At 61.7% G+C, this 9,360-nt stretch overlaps 1 long non-coding RNA gene across 1 annotated transcript; it reads right to left on the bottom strand.

Annotated features, from left to right (window-relative positions):
* Window positions 1–3,145: 3,145 nt before the first annotated feature.
* LOC125616987 lies at window positions 3,146–9,312 on the bottom strand. The gene is made up of 2 exons (XR_007347843.1): window positions 8,943–9,312; window positions 3,146–5,611 (listed from the first exon to the last, which is right to left on the bottom strand). It is a non-coding gene; the product is annotated as an uncharacterized LOC125616987 (long non-coding RNA).
* Window positions 9,313–9,360: the final 48 nt, after the last annotated feature.

The following is a 9,360-nucleotide window of genomic DNA, read 5'->3' as shown; positions in this document are numbered from 1 at the left end:
GGGGTGGGCCGGGAACTGGCTTCGGCTGCTTCTGTCCCGGGCCACCTGGAAGGACCGCTTCTGGCCAGCTTGGTCCCCCTGACAGCCAGTCCTCCGCTCATCACCCCTGCCTCCCGCACGCACGTTCCCAGGACGTGTTCAGCGAGAGGGGCTGGGCTGTGGCCTGGGAGGCTCGGGGCCAGTGACCCAGCTTCCAGGGGTGGCTGCCTCGTCCACCCCAGGCACGTGTCCTATGCCATCTGTTGGACCTTTCTGTTCCTTCAGACTCGGGGGACCCTGTGACGCCGAGAGCTGGTATCTGCAGCCACCGTGGGGCAGCCTGGCGAGTGTGGTCAGCAGGGACAGCTGGCATGGCTGTCCACCTGCCAGGAGAACAGGGGAGGGGGCACCGACAATCAGAGGGGGACCGCGGGGCGCCTGCTGGAGGGGTGACTAGCTCCAGCGGGGGCCCTGTCGGGGGCTGGCTCTCTGGATGGACCTCCAAGGAAGGGCACAGGCAGAAGCCCAAGGGCAAGGCCCAGCGGAGAAGAGGCTCAGAGGAGCCCGACTGTGGGTGTGCAGCCTCTGTCCAGCGTCCTCTGGTCAGTGTGGGGTCCAGCTTACATGTGGACTGGCCCTGCAGCAACAGTGGACCCTGGGAGAGCCAGAGGCCAGGAGGAAGGGCAGGCGCAGTACAGCAGGAGGCATCTGGAACGGAGGTGGTCGGGGCCTTCAGGGAGCCCCCGGGGAGCTGGGGTGGGGCGGCCCAGGCTCCCAGAGCAGAGCCCAGGGTGTCCCGAAGCTCTGAGGGAACCTTGCAGTTCTTTGAAGCCTGAGGGGCTGACAGCAGACAGGTGGCCATGAGTACAGGTCCTGGGAGTGGGCCACCTGCCTGTGCCCAATTGCTGACACAGAGCCCAAACCCAGGGGCACACCCACCCTGTGGAGGACCCTGCCCTGGTCCAGCCCAGCTGACCTGGGGCCTGCTGCCTACTGTGCTCCTGCTGGCCTGACACCACACTGCCGACTGGCACTGAAGAAAGGGGGGTCCCTACCTGGGAGCAGCTGCCTGCCCCAGCACCATGTCGGCTCTCCTCCCCTGGGCCCCAGGGGAAGAGGACGTAAGCTCCTTTCTCCTCCCAAGCCCAAGTGTCCAGAAGACCTGCAGCAGCTGGCCATAGCAGCTTGGGAGAGGGGTCGGTGGTGCAAGGACACCCCTCAGCTCATAGACCCGGGGACACGTGGAGGACACTTCCTCTGCAGGCCCCCAGGGAGGGCAGGGCAGAGTGGCCTCACAGTGCTGCAGCCTGGCTCCTGGTGGCAATGACCACAGAATGACTGCTCATAGCGGCCAGCGGCAGGAGCTTCAGCAGTGCCCTGCGGCTGAGCCCACCCAGCCCTGGCGGCAGGACCCCGCTGCTGAGAAGACTCCCTGTTCTTCCGACCTTGCTTTCACCAAGAACAACATCGATCCAAACAGAACCTCCCAGGCTAGAGGTTACAATAACCATAATATATATTACATACAATAATGATAATGATCCACACAGCAGAACTATTACCAGTAGGCAAGCTGTCCACTCCCCCCAACAGGCAGGTGCAGACTGCAGCCCCTGGGCTGACGGGATGTGGCCACACTCTGCTTCTGCGATTTTCTCCTCAATGATGACATGATACTAGGCACAGAGCACTCCTTCCCTGCCTTCCCCGCAGGCTGGGAGAACCGCCTGGGAGAAACTGAGGCCTTTCCGGTGGTCTTCAGCACCTCCACTGCCCACAGCACCCCGACCTCACCCTGAGGCCCCTCCCAACCTGTTCCCCAGGGGCCCACAGAGGGGGTTGGGCAGCCTCACTTAGAAGAGCGGTGTCAGGCAAAGTCCTCCACAGAGAGGGCACTGAAGTCCAGGCAGTGCCCACCTCTGGCCCCGGAAGGCAGGACGGGGTCAGCAGAGAATCTGAGGCCACGCCCATCCTGGGCTTTGACGTCTGGTTCTGCAGGGCTGGGATGGAACGCGGGAAGCTGGCCCACGCTAGGCAGGTGCCCCAAGCTGAGCTGCAGCCCTGCCCCCTCTGATCTTTGCTTAGGTCTGTGCTGACTTTGGCAAGGGGCAGAGAGGAAGCTGGTCCATCCTGGAGACACAGTGTGCCTGGGGTGTGACGCATGAGGGCCCCTGGGCTCCTGCCCTCGTGTGCTGGGGAAGCAAGTCCTGGTCTGCTCCAGCGAGCCAGGGCTGGGCCCCGGGCAGGCTGTTGGGAGGCAGAAGGCCAATGAGGCCACCCTTCACCTTCCCTTGAACCTGGACAGACCTTCCTGGCTGCAGCCCTGGGCACAGCCCTGCTGGGGACCTACGCTACTGTGGTCTGTCTCTCTCCTTTTCTCTCTCTCTCTCTCTCTACATCTGTGTCTCTGTCCCCATCTCTGGTGACACGTCTGATAAAGTACAGCTCTTTCAATCACTGCGCCCACAATAAAAACGGTGCCTGGGCTGGAAATCCCCTGAAGAGACCATTTCCTCCCCAGAGTGCGATGACTGTGGCAGCACCCCGTCACCTGCTCTTGTGGGCAGGTGGCACCTGCCCTGTGCTGGTCCCTTCCATAGGAACTGCTGGGTCAGGTGAGGGGTCAGGGGTCAGGGGCTGCGACATGTGTGGGAGGCTCATGGGAGCCGGTGGGCCTCTCGGCTCTGTCCTCTACGTGGCAGTACAGTGTCCTGGCAAAGCCACACCATCTGCTTCCTGACTTTGGAGGGTACTGGGAGGGGTGACGTTCTCCCCGGAGCCCAGGCTCCTTCTGGCCCACACCTGGCCTGTCCCTTGGTGGGCACTGTGGAGCCAGGCCCTCTCTGCCCCCAGACAGAGGAGGGCTCCTGGGACTTGTGCTCAGGACCACGGACAGGAGGCCACGGAAGCCCTGCCTGCCCTGTCCACTCACCCCAGGTCTCCTGCAGGATCAGCCAGAACCCAGAGGGCCTGACCTTTCCACTGCCCCTCTGCACATCCTTCTGCAAGCTGCCCAGCCCGACTGGCCTAAGTAAAAATCCAGGACAGCTGGCCTGGCTGGTCACCCTGCTGGGGAGCTAGGCTCAGAGAGGAATCCCCATGGAAGCTCAGAGAGCCGAGAAGCAGGAAGGTCTGGGGCGTCAGGGGGACCCTGCAGGGACAGCTCCTGCTCGGAGACACTGACCCCTGGCTGACATCCATGGTCTCCCAGCTGCCTGGTCCCTGAGCCCTGTGAGTGCTCATGGATGGAACTGAGGTGCATCCCTGCTCCCACGGCGGGGCACAGAGCTAGGGCCTGAGACTCAGGCGGCCCCTGGTTCATTTACTTCTTCCTGAGGACCAGCCAGGAGGTTCCCATCAGTGGGGTGGCACCGGTGGGTGTCGAGGGGTCCTGCAGCTGCCCTGTGAAGACTGTGGGCCTGCTGAGCAACGGGAATGGCCAGACGGTCAACTTCATGCTGTGCGTGCCTGACCCCAGGACCTCAGCACGTGAGTGCACGGGGAGAGGCAGCTTTCAGGGGGACAGAGGTAACCTGAGGTCACTGGGGTGACCCTGATCCGACCCATGCCCTCATAATGTCAGGGCACAGACGCTTGCCAAGGATGACCGTGAGGACACAGGAGAAGACATCGTCTACAAAACCATGGAGAGGGCAGCCCTGTGGCACCTTGATCTCAGACTCCCAGCCCCAAGGACTGAGACCATGTCTGTGGTCCCCAGTGTGGGGCGCTTTGTCATGGTGGCCCTAACACATTAACGTAGGGCCCTAACTAATTAGTACAGAGCAACACGGCTTTCCCCAAGCCGCTGTCAGCCCAGGTCGGTTCAGTCATGCCCCCCAACCACAGGGGTCCCTGTCCTGCATCCCCCGTGCTGGCCCCTGCTCGGAGCCCGCAGGTTGGGAACACCTACTTCCCCGCCGCTAAGCAGGTCGTGGACTTCCGGCAGCAGACCGTGCAACTTCCTGTTTCAGGCCCCATCAGAAACACCATAAGATGCTTAATGAGAAAGATTTCAGTCCTTCTGCTTTTTGGCTTTGGCCAAAACCAGGAAGTCAGGACTCTGGGGAATGAGAACATGAAAGAGCATCGAAACAGCGGGCTGCACTGTGATCTCCAGACACCTCCACATAGCCTTCCCGCCACTGCTCCCCTTCCCTTTCCTTCCAGAGCCAGGAACGAGGCCCCCGTGGCATCCCAGGCCAGCTGAGGGCAGAGGGGCCGAGGGCCGGCCCGAGTGGCTTCCTGCGGGAAAGGGTAAGCAGACTGCTGCAGAGGTCCAGCTGCAGCTGACCCCTCTCCATGCTGCTGACCCCCTCTCCATGCTGGGCCTGAACCAAGGGGCTCACGGGATTCCTCAGACTCAAATTAGGACATGACCCAACCCCAGGGCAGGGGTGGGTGCCTGAAGGGCAGCCCTCCTGCCACTCCTCCACCCGGACCTGGAGTGACGTGAGCACAGGGCAGCAAGTGGGACGGGACGAGCCACAGCCCTGCTGAGAACCCAGTCATGCCCGGTCTCCTTCCTGAGAACAGGATGGCTCTCCTGCTGAGGGCGCTGAACCACGTCCTCACAAAATTCCTGCGTTGGAGGCCTCAGCCCTGGGCCTGAGGTGCCCTTCTCTGGAGGCAGGGTCTCTAGTGAGGTGACGGATGAACTCATGGTCAGGGTACTTGTGAGAAGGGAGTTTGGGGCAGAGACCTGGACAATGCTGCTACAAATAAATCGAGGAAGGCCCAAGAGGACAGCAAACACCAAGCTGGGGACAGCCTGGGCCAGCGTCCTCAGAACCTAGCGAGCCCAAGATGCGGAGCCTCAGGACCCAGGCCTCCAGAACTGGACACTCTCATGTTCTAAGAACGTGGTGATTGGGGCCGGGCGTGGCGCACCCACCTGTAATCCCAGCAGTGTGGGAGGCTGAGGCAGGAGGATCGCGAGTTCAAAGCCAGCCTCAGCCTCTGCGAGGCTCTTAGCAGCTCAGTGAGACCCTGTCTCTAAATAAAATATAAAACAGGGCTGGGATGTGGCTCAGAGGTCTAGTGCCCGAGTTTAACAATGTGGTGATTGGGAAGACGCTGCCCAGGGACGAGCAGCATGCAGGCTGCAGCTCAAGGCCGTGTCAGAGGGAGGCCAGAGAGGCCCAGGCTGCTGGGAGGAGAGCCACGGGGTCAGGATGGAAAACCCTAACCCTAACCCTAACCCCTCGATGTACCCAACCTCTGATATCACAGCCAGAAAACTGGGCACCTCCCAGAAGCAGGAAGGCTCCAGCTGACCACAGAGGCACACCAGGACCCACTGCTGCTCTGCGGCCTGACGGACGTCCTATGGCCCGTCTGCACCCAACAGGCCCAGCCAGCCGCTGGCTCGCCAAGGGCAGTGCTCCCTGGTGTTGCACCTTTACTTTATGTGGCGCTGAGAATGGAACCGAGCGCCTCACCCAGGCTAGGACGCCTCCCACCGAGCCCCAGCCCAGCCTCCCCTTTCTGACACGATGCTTCTTCCAGGTCTGTAAGTTTACCTGAGCGCAGGTGGCCTGAACTGGGAAACCTTTACCGCCACGAGGGGTGGACGTGTGGCCTCGTTTTAGGAGGTCTGCGCCCTGTCTTCTTGGCACCTGTGAATGGTGGCCTGGCAGCCAGGTATCAATCAGCCCGGCTGCCAGAGAGGGGAACACCTGCACCCACTGGACCAGAATTTCTGAGCCTATCTTCAGACGTGATCCCTCTGACTTCAGAACTACTCACAAAGGCCAAATGTTACCAAAATGTGGCCTAAAAATTCACTGATTTTAAGCAAATATGTACACAAAAATATAATTGTAAAGATAACCTGTGTCTCAAACGTTAAAAATAAACATAAGACTTGTAATTAAAAAAAAAAAAAAGAATGTGACACTTGGTCGCAGCAGTGACCAACACGCCTACTTTGCAGTCTGTAGTGACTGAGTTAAAGTACGTGTGCTGCCTGGCACATGGTGGTGTGAGCAGTAAGGCTGGAAGGTTCCAGAAATCCTACAGGATGGGGGAAGAATGTGGGCCAAGCCCTGGGACTGACCAAGGAACCAAGAAGGGGCCTGAGCCAGGGCCCAGCAGGTCCAGGCTGGGCCGACCCCCGCACTGCCGCCCAGCACCCCACGTCCAAGTACCTCCAGCCCGTGGCTCGGGGGCCGAGGCTGGGCTTTGAGGAGACAGAGACAGGATGACTCCCAGCTCACGCATGACCCTCCATGACCCCTGGAAAACCGGAGAGCAGGTTCTGGTGGGGCCCATGCTGTCCCTGCCACACCCTGCTGACTGAGCCATCATTCACGTGAGGAGGAACATCGCTCACAGCCTCGCCAACCCTCTGGGCTGTGGGATCCTGGGGGACCATGCCAGCCACAGACACATCTCAGGACAGATGCCATCCACCACACTCAAGGCTGAGGCGGAAAGGGCCTCAGAACAGGCACGAACCAGAATCCAGCCCCAGGGAGGGTGACCAGGGTCCTCACGTGCCACGCTAGTAGCCCCAGAGCTCATCTGGGGTCCTGCTGGTCAGGACCCTGTGGTTTCATACCTGAGAACATCTAGGCCCCAAGACCCCTCTGACCTCCAGGTGGACAGTGGGGAGTGGTACCGCAGAGCTGTCCGAAGCCTCTCTGGGTGGCCACAGCACCAAGGCCAGCAACCAGGTAAGGACTCAGCCCAGAGCAGCAGCCTTCTACCTCCTGTGTCCCCTGCAGGCTCTGCTGCCGGTAGCTGTAGGGCACAGCGTCCACCTGAGGCTCAGCCCGTTTGGCCTGGACGCTCCTGGGGCTATGGTGTGTTCTAGGAAGTCAACTCACGCTTCCCTGACACACCAGGGCCTGTCTGATGGCCCTCACCCCACACGTCCCGCAGACACCACGCAGCTCCTCACCCCCACATCATAGTGTCCCAGGTCAATCAGCCACGCGTGCCGTGGGCTGGATCTGGAACTGGGCCCCGCTGGCCGACGGTGCTCCAACCCCAGATGGGTTTTCCCTGCCCATAAAGCCTCCCATGGTGGCCACAGGGCAAGCGCCTTCACAAGCCACGGAGAAAACCTGCTGCTGTCCTCCCACTTCTGTTGGTCACACGGGCGGCAGCAGTCACCCAGCACTCTCCCGCGGGCCCAAACCACCAGGGTCAGAAGCAGACATCCGCGCCAGCTCAGCTGTCCACAGCCCTCCCTCAGGCCTTGTGAGCAGCTGTCCAGGATGCACGGGCAGGACCTGACGGTGCCCCTGACTGGCAGGTCTGTCCTGAAGAGGCCCCCGGCCTGGTGGCCCATCCCCGGGGTGACCCTGTCCTGCCCACACAGTGCTGTGTCCTCATGTTTTCCAGCAGATGGGCTGTGGCTCGGGCCTTGGAGTGCCCAGCGCACACGGCGGCCTGCCCTCTGCCTTTCTGCTGGTGCAGGAGGCAGGGCTGTCCTCATGTCCACAGGGGCCTCCCAGGTTCAGCTCAGGGTGGCCCAGAGCGACTGCTCCAGACATGAATGAGGTGCCCCTGGGGCTCCTGCACTCCCCACAGGAGTCCAGGGTGGGCAGCGAGACCACCACGAGTGACCGTGAGGCCAAGAGCAGCTCCCTGGGAAGGGCCCCAGCCACGGCCAGCAGGAAAGCACCACAGTGGGCAGGACGGCCAGGGGTTGCTGGTGCGTGGGGAGTGGGGGAGGCAAAGGGTCGCGGCCCGCAGCCACACTTCTCTCCCTCACTCCACAGGGTCAGGGAGACACCCACACACCCATGTTCACGAGAGCCACTGCGGGGCGTGACCCAGGTGGCCCTGGCTGCATGAAGGGCAGAGGAGCCGTGGCTCACTGTGGAATGTCACTCAGCCCCAAAGGACTCCAACACTGCTACACGGTGGGTGGGCCCTGAGGACGACGCTCCGCACAATCCCACCCACGGGAGGTCCCCGGAGTGGGGGTGCCCAGGCTGGGAGGGGAGGGGAGCTGTGCTCAGGACTGAGCCTCAGCTGGGAGGATGGAGACCTGGGGATGGGGGTGGCAGGGGCTGCACAGGTGCTTAATGCTATGGAACCGTGCTGCTAAGGATGGCTAAGGGATGCCTTTCATGGTGTGTGTGTGTGTGTGTGTGTGTGTGTGTGTGGTGCTGGGGGCTGAACCCAGGACCTTGTGCACGCAAGGGAGGCACTCTACCAACTGAGCTTATCCCCAGCCCCTCATGTTGTGTATTTAACCAAAATATAAAAGCAAGTAATCCAGGTGCGGTGGCACACACCTGTAATCCCAGCAACTTGGGAGGCTAAGGCAGGAGGATCACAAGTTCAAGGCCAGCCTCAGCAACTTAGTGAGATCCTGTCTCAAAATAAAAAACAAAAGTCCTGGGGATGTAGCTCCGGGGAGAGCACTTGCCTAGCATGTGAGGCCCTGGGCTCAGCTTAATCCCCAACATGGAAAAAAATAAAGCAAGTGTGACAAGACAGGGTGGTAGCACAGCCTGAGCCTCCCCACCTGGAGGCCCCCCCAGGAGCCCACCTCTAGCCTGAGTCTGTGTCTTGGCTGACGGATCCTCTGGAACCCCTTCCCTTGGTGCCTCCTCCTAGCACATGGCTGGGGTGGCCACTGAAGCCAGGACAGGCCCTGGCCCACCTAGACAGACGTGATGCCCACACAGGTTCCCAGTGCTCCGTCCAGCCCAGGCCTGCTGCCCAGCCACCCCCTCTCTCTTCTTTTTGACACCTGCCTGGACAGGAGGCAACGGGTGACCTGCTCACGCCTGGCCCTGGCAAGGCCAAGGGTGACGTGCAGCCAGTGCCCCCGGGCTACCCAGGGGGCTCCAGAGAGCCCACCCCCCCATGCCGTGGCCCTCCCCCAGCTCCCAGCCCCTCCACCCAGGGACAGAGGAGAGCAGCACAGACCTGGGGAGGGAACGCGTCCCCACCCACTGGGGCCAGCACGTGTTCTCTCCAGGTCACAGGAAGTCGCTTACCCCGCAGCACCAGGCAAGAGAAAGCCAGGGCTCCCAGCCAGCTCCCTGCCTGCTTGGGTGCCCTGCCCTGGGGCTGGCCCTGCCCCAACTCAGAGCTGACTGGAAGGGACACTGTGTCAGGAAGCCTAGAGCCAGGTTCAGAGCATGCCAGCTGCCGGAAGTCAGAAAGACAAGCTGGGAAGAGGCAGGGGAAACACCCTCCCTGTAGGGAGTCCTAAGAGCCCACAAGGACACAGAGGAGAACACCGGCCAGAGTCGGCCCAGGGAGCTCAACCTCCAAGGGAGGCAGTTTCCAGGGAGAAGGAAGGCCGCTACCGCTCAGCCCTCAACCCGAAGAGCCTCGCGGGGCGCGGCGGGGTCGGGGCAGGGCGAAGCGAAGGCGGGGCGAAACGAAGGCGGGGCGAAGGTGGGGCGGGGC

Source organism: Marmota marmota, unplaced genomic scaffold (genome assembly GCF_001458135.2).
Source record: "Marmota marmota marmota unplaced genomic scaffold, marMar, whole genome shotgun sequence".
Classification (NCBI taxonomy): domain Eukaryota; kingdom Metazoa; phylum Chordata; class Mammalia; order Rodentia; family Sciuridae; genus Marmota; species Marmota marmota.
Note: the sequence above shows the minus strand (reverse complement) of the source record. Positions and strands in the feature narration are given on the sequence as shown.